The following is a 15,595-nucleotide window of genomic DNA, read 5'->3' on the forward strand; positions in this document are numbered from 1 at the left end:
ATATAGATACCGGACGAGTCTATTATGTGTAGTTAACCTGAGTTTCAATTGATCGGAGTTCCGAGTTCTTGGACATATAAACATAACAAAGTAACGATACAGACAAATATGAAAAATCGTCATAAAATAATTAAATCCATTCAAGTGAATACATGAATTGAAAGATATTTTAACCACAACTTCGATATTCTGAAACAAAAACACACAGTACTCATAATTCCATCTTTCGTTATTCCAAGTTCATAGTCATCAAAATTGATACGATAATATATATATATATATAGGTATATGAAACTATCTTCAAATACAGTTGCATGAATGCACATCAAGCATTTTGTCGTAGTACGGTGACCGGGGGCAAAGTTACAACTTCAGCATAATATGAATGTTTATAAATATTAGGGAAGGTCAAGATCATCAACAGGAATTAAGAAATTCATTCGGTGTCCATTTCGGAATACAATGCAAATAATTTTCTTTATCACTATTCGTTCGATATTAAATATTATTACCTCAAAATATATCGAAATCAAACACGTTTGCGATTCATTTATCAGTTACATTTGAAAAGTGAGTTTCAGTTTGCAGAAATAATAGCCCACACATGTTGGAAATTTTACCTTAGTGTGCTGAAAATCGTCTTGAAAATTCTACGAAATATAAGCGCATACATACAGAGTGAATCAATATTTGGAATACGTCGTTTGGAACCCCCCATATCCCTTCTTTCTCGAAATTTGGCAGAAATAATTCTGAGTCGTATTGTAGAGTTAACGTTCGAAATTGGGGAAAGTGAAGTATTCAACAGTTTTGCGTGCGACGGTTTTGCGTGCGTTTTCGACCAGTTTACGTGCCTTTATTCGTTATCGTTTCGTCGTTATTGTCGTTTTTTTTTCATATTTCAATATGACAGTCATTTATCACTTAATGCGTTTCGCTAACCAAGTGAGCATCATCAGGAGATGACTGAAGCCACGCTTTGTCGTACGAAGGTTCGTTTTGCGAATTTTCAGACTCCTGATCCGAACCTTGAGGAACAATCAGCCTAACTTGTGTTACAGAGTGGTGTCGTCAGCCAATCAGACTTGAGAAATCAAATATCAGTAGAATGATGGTGTTAGATGAAATTGAACTGAAGAATGTGGGTCGAATAATAGTAATAATAGTGATAAAACATTAAAACTCAACTTGTCGGTCAGCCAATCAGAATGGAGAAATCAAATATCGGCCGAATAATTGTGTTAGATGATATTGAACTGGGGAATGTGGATCGAAAAATAATAATAATAGTGATAAAACATCAAAACTTTGAAAGTGACGTAGTCAGCGTGGGAGGTGGTGGCGTGTGTGATAATTTGTGGAAATTAATGAGTTATTACAAGAAATAATAGCACAACTGTCAGAAGGGCTCCAAGTTGTATATTCGCTAATAATGATCGATGACGTGCATACAGCACGTCAAATGAAAGGATAAACAATGCAGAATTCATTGACGAGAGAATACAAAGATGGCGCAACATGTCAGAAAGACATTAAGTCACAATTTCACTCATGATATTTGGATCTTAACGTGCAATACATCAAATGAAAGAGAAACGAATGCAGAATGTATCGACAAAGAAAAAACAAAGATGACGCAACATGTTAGAAAGGAACGAAGCCACATCTCCGTTAATGACAATTGAATCTCAATGTGCAATACATTGACTGAAAAGGAAAATAATGCAGAATTCATCGACAGAGAAAAAAACAAAGACGCGTAACATGTCAGAAGGGCAATGAGCCATATTTTCGTTAAAAATGATTCGTTCTCAACGTGCAGCACATCAAATGAAATGGAAACGAATGCAGAATTCATCAACAGAGAAAAACAAAGATGTCGCATTATGTCAGAAGTGCACTAACCTGCTTCTTCGTTAATAATATTTGGATCGTCATGTATGACACATCAAATGAAAGGGAAACGAATGCAAAACTCGTCAACAAAGAAAAAACAAAGATGGCGCAATATGTCAGAAATGCACGAACCCGCGTCTTCGTTAATAAAAGTCGCACCTTCACTTGCAGCATATCAAAGAAAGAACAAAAGAGGTAACCAAAAGGGCACTGAACCATATTTTCGGCATTTTTCTGCAGAAAAATGTTTGAATTTCTTCAAATTTTCCAAATATCTGTAACAAAAAGACAAAACTCAGCTGCGGAACGCTTTTATCTACTAAAGTTAGGTATGTGTCGGTAGTGTGTAACGAAGGTTTTCATTAAATTCATTGGTTGCGCCCTCTGGAGGATGTTTGTTGCGATACACCATAGATGGCAATATTTATTGTTTTCGATCAATATTTATCATTTCGAATCCGTTGAATACAAGGGGTCTGGAAATAGAAAAAAACAGCGTTTTAACGCTTTGTAGACGTGTTTGATGCTCTATGGGTGATTTTTGACCAACACCCGTTATCCGTATTTTTCATTATTATCCCGATTGTATGACCACCAAACATTCAATATTATCGGGATTAAAGGGAGCTGATAGGTTATGTGGAGTGCCAAGGGGGCCGAGGGGCGGAGTTTCACGCTTGAATCGCTACGATACTCGTTCCATCCTGCGGCCCCCTTGGTACTCCACCTAACCTATCAGCTCCCTTCAATCCCGATAATATTGAATGTTTGGTGTTCATACAATCGGGATAATAATGAAAATACGGATAACGTGTGTTGGTCAAAAATCACCCATAGAGCATCAAACGCGTCTACAAAGCGTTAAAACGTCGTTTTTTTCAATTTCCAGACCCCTTACTAAACGGATTCGAAATGGCAATAAATATTGCCATCTATGGTGTATCGCAACAAACATCCTCCAGAGGGCGCAACCAGTGAATTTAATGGAAATCTTCGTTACACACTACCGACACATACTTAAATTTAGTAGATAAAAGCGTTCCGAAGCTGAGTTTTGTTTTTCTATTACAGATATTTGGAAAATTTGAAGAAATTCAAACATTTTCCTGCAGAAAATGCCGCTCTTCACTGACTTGGTGTACTATATCTCCTATTTTTTGTGGTTCCACCTTCTGCTTCAATAAGTTTGTTGAGGTTCAAATGGACACCAATATGTCTTGGAATAATTATGTCGCTGGAATTATCGAAACTGCACGCATCATCTGATACCTAACAAAGCATACCAGAACGAAAATATGGTTCAGTGCCCTTTTGGTTGCCTCTTTTGTTTTTTATTTGATATGATGCACGTGACGATGCGACATTTATTAACGAAGAAGCGGGTTCTTGCATTTCTGACATATTACGCCATCTTTGTTTTTTATTTGTCGACGAGTTTTGCATTCATTTCCCTTCCATTTGACGTGTCATACATGTCGATCCAAATATTATTGACGAAGAAGCAGGTTAGTGCACTTCTGACATGTCGCGCCATCTTTGTTTTTTCTCTGTCGATGAATTCTGTATTCGTTTCCACGTCATTTAAAATGACAGACAAACGTATTTTCTTTATTTCTAAAATGTCCTGTTTTTGTCAACTTTGTATCTTTCATTTGATGTGCTGCACGTTGAGAACAAATCATTATTAACGAAAATACGGCTCATTGCCCTTCTGACATGTTACGTTGTCTTTGTTTTTTTCTCTGTCGATGAATTCTGCATTCTTTTCCCTTTCAGTCAATGTACTGCACGTCATTTAAAATGACAGACAAACGTATTTTCTTTATTTCTAAAATGTCCTGTTTTTGTCAACTTTGTATCTTTCAATATGATGTTTCTTCATCTCTATAAAATCTGATATATAATTTTCTGTTATTGCATATTTTTGACAACTTTCCCTGTATAAGATAAGTTTTCATTTTCAAAAAAAATGTGTGTGTATTTTATTTATTTTGGTAGTATATTATAAAACCATTCATATAAAATATCAACGTTATTGAGACTGCAGCTGAACAAATTTTCTTTGGAATGACCCATACAGAACGGCGTGTTTTTTTTGAATTTTGGAACACACCATCATGAATCTTCAAAGTCTTCCAAATTCACTACGGTTGTGTATATATTTAATAGACGCAGTCTGTCCAACGAATCTCTGAATATCGTCGAATTCTAGCCTCATAATGTGCAACTATAGACTGAAAAAAAAAATGGAAACTGATGAGATTTTAAACTCGTTCTGGAAAGGTTGCTGCGACGGTTTTGAATGTTGTTGTTGAGATGACTCTGACTGATACTGCACACGTTGATGATGTATCATTCTTAAATAAATTCGATTTTCAGTACAAACATACACTAAAAAAATACTTTTGTCAACAGAGAGGGTAATGTCTTTCATGAAGTGATTGCTACACTTATGATGAAAAAAAAATAAATTTCATTCAAAATAATGAATTAAAAACACATATTCTGAACGTACAAAATGAAGAGAAAATATTGTATGGAAACACTACTTTATGCAGATCATATCTATGGATGAGAATTTTAAAGCCGAAAGAAAAATACTGTATACAGCCACAAACTCTTTGCATATTAAATGGAGAAAAAATTGGAAACAGTACTAACCTTAATTTCGTACAATTTCAAATGAAACGACATGATTCGGTTTTCCAATGTCCATCAACCCTTTGAACACAATAGCGTATTTTCCTGATGAAAATTCTTCTAAGTGAGGACGATACGCCTCCGTCACTCGGTGGGGCAGAAATGATACTTTACCTTCCAAATCTAACAAGACCGCCCCACCAAATTTTCCTTTCACGATTTTGGCAGTGAATATACTCTGCGGCAGCTCCACAGACAAATCTGTTACTTTGATACTTGGCTTTCTCTTCACGACCGAACTTGCATTCAACTTTTGTAAATCGATCTGTGAAAAATGAAAAATGAAAGCTTCATGTTTTGATTCACAATATATGTGAATACTATCTCAAACAAACCACGACATGTAAAAAATTTGACTGAAAAAATCCAACATATATATATCGAGAAAAATTTTGGCAATCAACTGATTCAACAATTCTCACCAATTTTCAATTGAATTACATTTGAATGAATTCATCTGAGGAAAAGTCAAACCTAAAACACTTACTTTCGAATAGAATCGGTGCACTTGTCACTAGTATCACTGATGCAACTAACTCATTTCGCCATGCATGACGTATTTATAGTAAAATAAATGATGACATATTTTAAAATGAAACAAAGAGCCTTTGTTTCGTCGCTTTGAGAACTGCGTATCTCCGGATGCAGATTCGGTATTGGCAGTGATCAATGTCACCTTGGGTATGAATATAAAAATTATTGATGACATATTCTGAAATGAAACAAATGAAAATCAAAGAGACTTTGTTAGATCCCTATTCAGTGTTGACATTGATCCATGTCACCTTGGATTTGAATAGCGCAACAAACACATGAATTCTGCTTTTTTTTTCCTTTTTATTTGAAATACTACATGTGATGTTTGAAGGTGATTGACAATGTTTCGTGATGAATTTCACTAGTTCGGACTTCCATTGTCTACTATATAAAATGATTTGAAATCCCTGAAACAAGTAAAAAAGAATAATTAAAAAAGAATAGTTGAAAATAACAATTATATTAAGCAACAATAAACCTAAAATGAAATGATAGTGAAATAACCTACAAGTAAAAATATAATAATTGAATAAATAAAAATTAAAGGAATGCAAAAAGAAAATAATAACAAAAAAATTAAAAAATGTAGAGATTCCAAGTCACGTTAGTTCACGACGTTTCGATTGTTGGTATCTACAATCGTCTTCGGGTGATGACTGGACTGATTCCTCCGAGAGATGACTATTTTATAGGTCGTTGAAATACTTTCACTTTCTCTACTTTCCATTTTCCGCTTCACTGATTCTGTGAGAGATGACCGATTTGGCGGGAGTTGGTCATTTTCCGTTTAATGATGGTTTTCGATATGTTTCGTATATCTACGCTGGCCTGGCTGAATACGTTGTTGGACAACATGTATGCGGCTTCCTTAAATTTTCTTCTGAACCAATGTTCCTCTCTGTGCAAGATCTCAGCTTGGGACCACTCGATGTTGTGTTGATGGGTCCAAACATGGTCTGCTATTCCCGATTTGCTGGTTTCTCCTCGCTGTGTGTGCTTCTTGTGCTCGGCAATGCGAACATTCAATGGCCTCTTAGTTTCACCAATATAGGATTTTCCGCACTCACAGGGTATCCGGTAAATGCATTGATGTCAAAATCATTGGAATCGGACGACCAGAAGTGGAAACCGGAAGTGATCGTTTTTTGATGGATTCGAAACCTTCTCGCCCTAAGGAATCCAAAAATACCATATGTTTCAGTATACAATGATTTTTTCATTTTCTTTGTCAATAAATTCCGTTTTTGGATCAAGCTTCTGCAATTGGAATAAACTTTCAATTCCAAGTTTTTTCAGTGATTTCTGTTGAATTTGCAATTCTTCCTATGCTATTTCACATTAGTCGTTGGATATTACATTCGTTACCAAATATTTGTTTTTTCTCTGTCGGTATACTCTGTATTCGTTTCCCTTTCTTTTGATGTACTGCACGTTGAGATTCAACTATCATTAACAAAGATTTGGCTTAGTGCCTTTATGACATGTTGCGCCATCTTCGATTTTTCTTCGTCGATGAATTCTGCATTTCTTATCCTTTCATTTGACGTGCTGCACGCGACGATCCGATCATTATTAGCGAATATACAACTTGGAGCCCTTCTGACAGTTGTGCTATTATTTCTTGTAATAACTCATTAATTTCCACAAATTATCACACACGCCACCACCTCCCACGCTGACTACGTCACTTTCATGGTTTTAATGTTTTATCACTATTATTATTATAATTAGACCCACATTCTCCAGTTCAATTTCATCTAGCACAATCAATCGAGCGATATTTGATTTCTCCATTCTGATTAGCTGGCCGACACTACTCTGTAACAGAAGTTAGGTTGAGTGTTTCACAAGGTTCCGTTCAAGAGTCTGAAAATTCGCAAAATGAATCTTCATATGACAAAGCATGGACTTTAGTCATTTCCTGACGATGCTTACTTAGTTAGCGGAACGCGTTAAATAATAAATGACTGTCATATTGAAACACGAAAAACCGTTACGACAATAACGATGAAACGATAACGAATAAACGCACGGAAAACGGTCGAAAACGCACGAAAAACGGTCGCACGTAAAACGGTGGCACGCAACAGTCGAAACTTTTGTGAAACGGTCGCTTTCCCCACTTTCGAATGTTAACTCCACAATACGTAACTCCTCTACACCTTTGGTGCCATCTCCTTCTCCTGATGATGCTAACTTGGTTAACAAAGATACGAGACTTCCGACATGTTGGAACGCTAGACTTCTGTTGAATCGACATGTTTTTTTCTTAAATGATGTATTTTGAAAAAAAGCCCTGTATACACAATAATATCATATTTTAAACCGACATGTTTTTTTCCTTAAATGATATTATTTGACGCACCCTGTACACTTCGACGTCTATTTGTTTTTCAATGATGTATTTTGAGATACCTTGTAACATTGAAGGATCGCACTTTGAAACGATACAGCCTCATTAATCTGTAATGTTTTTTCTTAAATCTGAAGTACTACTTCAATTTCGCGCTACTTCACTTTCGCGCTTCCAATTTTCATCGAGTCGTTCACGATTAATTTCAAAACCGGCAACGCTACATTGCCCCATAAACAACGATTTATTGTACAACCGGCAACACCTGCTTGCGCCAGCAACCGGTAAATCTCGATACCATCTCCATCTCTCTTTGCATCGATTACGTCACACGCGTCTCTCGCTCTTACACACACATACACACATCTTTACATGAAATATTAATTATTTCCCAAATCTAAGTATATTTTCCTATCTCCAATATGATAATGATGATTACAGTCTACGGAAATAAAAAAAAATGCTGTCGAGTATAATGAATGAGTCAATTTCGGTCCCGACAAAACTAACGCTGTAAATACCCAACATTCGCAGTTACCTTCAATATCTTACGTTGGTGTAGAGGCCTAAGGACAATGTCTACCGCGCGGACGATCCAGGTTCGAATCTCATAACTTAAACTTGGAACGTGACAAGAGAGATGAGGAAGAGTCGCAAGGGGGCCTGAGCGGTGATGTGGAGTCCCAAGGGGGCCGAGGGCAGAGTACTAAGGGAGCTGATAGGTTGGGTGGAGTACAAGGGGGCCGATAGGTTAGGTGGAGTACCAAGGGGGCCGAGGGGCGGAGTTCCACGCTTAAATCGCTACGATACTCGTTCCATCCTGCGTCGATTTCGATGACGTTTCCCCCACTCCCTTTTGCGCCAGAACATACATCTACTAATTCACGCAACAAAAAAGAATAATTTCCACCAATTTTCTGTTACTCGTCTCGAATTCATTTCAAAAATTGTAGAAACATGAATATATCACACATTTCTCAACATAATTCACACGAATTCCTATTCTTCCCATAATTCACGTTTCAAACCCAAAATTAGGGAATTTCCACCAACTTCCTTCTGTTTTGAGATTCTCATCACAAATAATGTAAAAAAACGTTTAACAACAGTGAAATTGTGCATTTCTCACAACATTAACAAAATCATTCACCGAATAACTCAAACTCAAGTAAACAAAATTTCCCAAATTTTTTTCAATTCTCTGTTACTCGTCTCGAATTCATTTCGAAATTTGTAAAATCTCATAAATATATCACGCATACCTCATACGTTTCACACGAATTCCTTAATTCTTTCCATAATTCACGCTTCAAACTCAAAATTAATGAATTTCCACCAACTTCCTTCTTTTTTAAGATATCATCTCAAATTGTTAAAAATAATGTAGAAACAATTAACAAGAGTTGAATTGTGCATTTCTCACAAGATTAACAAAATCATTCACCGAATAACAAAAACTCAAGTAAAACAAAATTTCATAAATCTTTTTCAATTCTCTGTTACTCGTCTCGAATTCATTTCGAAATTTGTAGAAACTTATAAATATATCACACATTTCTCACATAATTCACAAGAATTCTTCAATTCTTCTCATAACTCACGCAACACAAAAGAGGAATTTCCACCAACTTCCTTTTTTCAATTCTCTGTTACTCGTCTCGAATTCAATTCGAAAATTGTAAAAACTTAAATATATCACGAATTTCTCACATATTTTACACAAGAGTGAAATTGTGCATTTCTCACAAGATTACCAAAATCATTTTCGAATAACACAAACTCAAATAAAACAAAATTTCCCCAATTTTTTTCAATTCTCTATTACTCTTCTCGAATTCATTTCGAAAATTGTAAAAACTCATAAATATATCATGCATACCTCACATGTTTCACACGAATTCCTCAACTCTTTCCATAATTCAAGCTTCGAACCTAACATTAAGGAATTTCCACCAACTTCCTTCAGTTAGTAAATACTCATCTCAAATTGTTACAAATAATGTAGGAGCGTTTGAAAAGAGTGAAATTGTGCATTTCTCACAAGATTAACAAAATCATTTCCGAATAACACAAACTCAAATAAAACAGAATTTCCCAAATTGTTTTCAATTCTCTGTTACTCGTCTCGAATTCATTTCGAAAATTGTAGAAACATGAATATTATCACACATTTCTGACATAATTCACACGAATTCTTCAATTCTCTTCATAATTCACGCAACACAAAAGAAGAATTTCCACCAACTTCCTTCAGTTTTCAGATACTCATCTCAAATTGTTACAAATAATGTCGAAACTTCTGAAAAGAGTGAAATTGTGCATTTCTCACGAGATTAACAAAATCATTCACAGAATAAAACAAGCTCAAATAAAACATTTCCAATTTTTTTTTTAAATTCCCTGTTACTCGTCTTGAATTCATTTCGAAAGTGTCAGAAACTCATAAATATATCCCACATACCTCACATGTTTCACACGAATTCCTTGATGTTTATCGTAATTCACGCTTCGAACACAAATGAAGGAATTTCCGCCAACTTCCTTTTTTGTGATACTCATCACAAATTGTTACAAATAATGTAGAAACGTTTAATAAGAGTGAAATTGTGCATTTCTCAGAAGATGAACATAATCATTGACCGAATAACACAAACTCAAGTAATCTTTGTTTTTTCTTTGTCGATGAATTCTGAATTCGTTTCCTTTTCATGTGACGTCCTATACATGAAGATCTAAATATTATTAACGAAAATACGGCTTAGTGCTCGTCTGACATGTTGCGCCATATTTATTTTTTTGAATGGAGAAGTCATTGACAGCAATGACTTCTCCATTCATTTCCTTTTCATTTGATGTGCTGCATGATATAAAATATCAACGTTATTGAGACTGCAGCTGAACAAATTTCCTTTGGAATGGCCCATACAGAACGGCGCGTTTTTCTTGAATTTTGGAACACACCACCATGAATCTTCGAAGTCTTCCAAATTCACTACGGTTGTGTATATGTTGAATAGGCGCAGTATATCTAATAAATCCCTGAATATCGACGAATTCTAGCCTCATAATGTGCAATATAGACTGAAAAAAATGGAAACTGCTGAGATTTGGAACTCGTTCTGGAAAGGTTGCTATGACGGTTTTGACTGTTTTTGTTGTTGTTGTTAAGATAACTCTGACTGATACTGCACACGTTGATGTATTATTCTGAAATAAATTCGATTTTTCAATACAAACATACACTAAAAAATACTTTTGTCAATAGAAAAGGTAGTGTCTTTCATAAAGTGATTGCTATACTTATAATGGAAATAAAAAATCAAGTTTCATTCAAAATAACGAATTTAAAACACATATTCTGCACGTACTAAATGAAGAAAAAATATTGTACGAAAATACTACTTTATGCGGATTATATCTTATGAGTGAGAATTTTTGAGCCGAACAAAAAATATTGTATCCTACCAAAAAGACCACCTCACCAAATTTACTTTTCACGATTTTGGCTGTGAATATTCTCTGCGGCATCTCCACAGGCAACTCTGCTACTTTGATACTTGGCTTCCTCTTCACGATCGAACTCGCATTCAAATTTCGTAAACAAACCACGATATGAAAAACATTTGACTGAAATCGTCCAACATATATGTCGAGAAAAATTTTGGAAAGTAAATGTCAAACTTAAAACACTTACTTTCAAGTAGAATCGGTGCACTTGTCACTGTAATCACTATCAACGGATGCAACTAACTCATTTCGCCATGCATGACGTATTTATACTAAAATAAGTGATGACATATTTCAAAATCAAATAAAGAGCCTTTGTTTCGTCGTTTTGAGAACTACGTATCTTCGAATGCAGATTCAGCATTGGCAGTGATCAATGTCACCTTGGGTATGAATATAAAAATTAGTGATGACATATTCTGAAATGAAACAAACAAAACCAAAGAGTCTTTTTTAGATGCCTATTCAGCGTTGACATTGATCCATGTCACCTTGGATATGAATAGCGCAACAAAAACATGAATTCTGCTTTTTTTCCCGTTTTATTTGGAGTGCTACATGTGATGATGCGACTATTTAATAATAGTCGCATACAACTTTGTGCCCTCTTGTGCCCTCGTCTCCGTTTTTTTTCTCTCTGTCGATGAATTCTGCATTCGTTTCCCTTTCAATTGATGTGCTGCACGTTGAGATCCAACTATCATTAACTGAGATATTGTTCAGTGTCCTTCTGACATACTGCGCCATCTTTGTTTTTTCTCTGTCGATGAATTTTGCATTTCTTCTCCTTTCACTTAACGTGCTGTACGTGACGATTCGACAATTATTAACGAAGATGTGGCTTAGTGTTCTTCTGGCATGTTGCGCCATCTTTGTTTTTTCTCTGTCGATGAATTCTGCATTTTTTTCCTTCCATTTGATGTGCTGCACGTTGAGACTCAGCTATCATTAATGAAGATGTGGGTTAGTGCCCTTCTGGCATGTTGCACCATATTTGTTTTTTCTTTGTCGATAAATTCTGCAATTCTTATTCTTTCCTTTGACATACTGTACGAGACGATCCGAAGTTTTTTCATTGATTTTCGTTGCAGTTCTTCCTGTGTTGTTTCACATTAGGCGCTCGATATTATATTTTTTATAGTCTACAAATGAAATCATTTGAAATGAGTACTCACATCGACCTGGTGTCACTAATATAGCGAAAATATGTTATGAGGTCCTTTTGGCCTCGTAAAATGATTAACTATGTTTTTTGACATCTAAACGAATACATTGATGTCAAAATCATCAGAATCGGACGACCGGAAGTGAAATCTGGAAGTGACTTGTTTTTGACGGATTCGAAACCTTCTCACCCTAAGGAATCCAAAAATACCATATGTTTCAGTATACGATGATTTTTCCATTATTTTGTCAACAAATTCTGCGTTTTGAATCAAACTTCTGCAATTGGATTACACTCGTAGTTGTTCATAACCCAACAACTTTTGATTTCAAGTATGTTCAATGATTTCCTTTGAATGTGCAATTCTTCCTATTCTGTTTCACATTAGACGTTGTATTTTATACTTTTCATATACTACAAATGAAATCATTTGAAATGAGTACCCACATCGGTCTGTTGCTGCTAGTATAATGAAAATAGGTTATAAGGCCCTTTTGACTTCGAAAAATGATTAATTATGTTTCATGGCATGTAAACGAATCCATTGATGTCGAAATCATCGAAATCGGACGACCGGAAGTGAATTTGTTGAATTTGCAATTCTTTCTATGCTGATTCATATTAGGCGTTGGATATTATATTCTTTATACTATCTTTGTTTTTCTTTCTGTCGGTACACTCTGTATTCGTTTTCCTTCCATTTGATGTGCTGCACGTTGAGATTCAACTATCATTAACGAAGATTTGGCTTAGTGCCTTTCTGACATGTTGCGTCATCTTTGCTTTTTGTTTGTCGATGAATTCGGCATTTCTTATCCTTTCATTTGACGTGCTGTACGCGACGATCCGATCATTATTAATGAATATACAACTTAGTGCCTTCCTGACAGTTACGCCATATTTTATTATAACTCATTCATTCGACTGATTCATAAATGACTGTCATATTAAAACACGAAAAACAGTTACGACAATAACGATGAAACCATAACGAACAAACGCACGCAAACGATCGAAAACGCATGGAAAACGGTGGAAAACGCACGGAAAACGGTTGAAAACGCACGATTTGCGTGCGCAAAACGGTCGAAACTTTTGTGAAACGGTCGCTTTCCCATTTTCGAATGTTAACTCCACAATACATAACTCCTTGACTCCTTTGGTGTCATCTCCTTCTCCTGATGATGCTAAGTTGGTTAACAAAGATACGAGACTTAAGTGTCCTTCTGACATGTTGGAACGTTAGACTTCTGTTAAACCGAGAGGTTTTTTTGCTTAAATGATGTATTTTGGAATGCCCTGTATACACATTGATATCATATTTTTAAACCGACATGTTTTTTCCTTAAATGATATATTTTGACGCACCCTGTACACTTCGACGCCATATTTGTTTTCAATGATGTATTTTGAGATACCTTGTACACATTGAGGGATCGCACGTTGAAAACTTACAGCCTCGTGGAACTGTTGTTTTTTTTTTCTTAAATGATGTATTTTGACGCACCCTGTACACTTCGACGCCATGTTTGTTGTCAATGATGTATTTTGAGATACCTTGTAACATTGAGAGATCGCACTTATGATACAGCCTCATCAATCTGTGATGTTTTTTCTTATATCTGATTCATTATTATTAATATATCACTTTCACGCTTCCAATTTTCATTGAGTCGTTCACGATTATTTTCAAAACCGGCAACGCTTCATTGCCCCATAAACAATTTATTGTACAACCGGCAACGCCGTACCTGCCATGCTGGCATTGGCAGCGTAAAACCTCGGTACCATTTCCATCTCGCTTTGCCTCGATTACGTCACATGCGTCTCTCGTTCTTACAGAAACATCTTTATATGAAATATTATTTATTTCCCAAATCTAAGTATATTTTCCTATCTTCAACATGATAATGACGATTACAACTTCCCTAACATTCTACGGGAATAAAAAAATGTGGTCAAGTCAATATCTTACGTTGGTGTAGAGGCTAAGGACAATGTCTACCACGCGGACGATTCAGGTTCGAATCTCCTCATAACTATAAACTTTTTTCAATTAAAATTACGTGACATCGACGCAGGATGGAACGAGTATCGTAGCGATTCAAGCATGGAACTCGGCCTCCTTGGTACTCCGCCTCACCCCTCGGCCCCCTTGGGACTCCTCATCACCGCTCAGGCCTCCTTGTCACGTAATTTTAATTGAAAAAAGTTTATAGTTATGAGGAGATTCGAACCTGGATCGTCCGCGCGGTTGACATTGTCCTTAGGCCTCTACACCAACGTAAGATATTGAAGGTAACTGCGAATGTTGGGTATTTACAGCGTTAGTTTTGTTGGGACCGAAATTGACTCATTCATTATACTCGACAGCATTTTTTTTTATTTCCGTAGACTGTAATCATCATTATCATATTGGAGATAGGAAAATATACTTAGATTTGGGAAATAATTAATATTTCATGTAAAGATGTGTGTATGTGTGTGTAAGAGCGAGAGACGCGTGTGACGTAATCGATGCAAAGAGAGATGGAGATGGTATCGAGATTTACCGGTTGCTGGCGCAAGCAGGTGTTGCCGGTTGTACAATAAATCGTTGTTTATGGGCAATGTAGCGTTGCCGGTTTTGAAATTAATCGTGAACGACTCGATGAAAATTGGAAGCGCGAAAGTGAAGTAGCGCGAAATTGAAGTAGTACTTCAGATTTAAGAAAAAACATTACAGATTAATGAGGCTGTATCGTTTCAAAGTGCGATCCTTCAATGTTACAAGGTATCTCAAAATACATCATTGAAAAACAAATAGACGTCGAAGTGTACAGAGTGCGTCAAATAATATCATTTAAGGAAAAAAACATGTCGGTTCAAAATATGATATTATTGTTTATACAGGGCTTTTTTTCAAAATACATCATTTAAGAAAAAAACATGTCGATTCAACAGAAGTCTACCGTTCCAACATGTCGGAAGTCTCGTATCTTTGTTAACCAAGTTAGCATCATCAGGAGAAGGAGATGGCACCAAAGGTGTAGAGGAGTTACGTATTGTGGAGTTAACATTCGAAAATGGGGAAAGCGACCGTTTCACAAAAGTTTCGACTGTTGCGTGCCACCGTTTTACGTGCGACCGTTTTTCGTGCGTTTTCGACCGTTTTTCGTGCGTTTTCGACCGTTTTTCGTGCGTTTTCGACCGTTTTCCGTGCGTTTATTCGTTATCGTTTCATCGTTATTGTCGTAACGGTTTTTCGTGTTTCAATATGACAGTCATTTATTATTTAACGCGTTCCGCTAACTAAGTAAGCATCGTCAGGAAATGACTAAAGTCCATGCTTTGTCATATGAAGATTCATTTTGCGAATTTTCAGACTCTTGAACGGAACCTTGTGAAACACTCAACCTAACTTCTGTTACAGAGTAGTGTCGGCCAGCTAATCAGAA

The sequence above is a fragment of the Leptinotarsa decemlineata genome, unplaced genomic scaffold, assembly GCF_025532065.1.
Source record: "Leptinotarsa decemlineata unplaced genomic scaffold, Ldec_3_MD MMD2_tig00078422_RagTag_RagTag, whole genome shotgun sequence".
Classification (NCBI taxonomy): domain Eukaryota; kingdom Metazoa; phylum Arthropoda; class Insecta; order Coleoptera; family Chrysomelidae; genus Leptinotarsa; species Leptinotarsa decemlineata.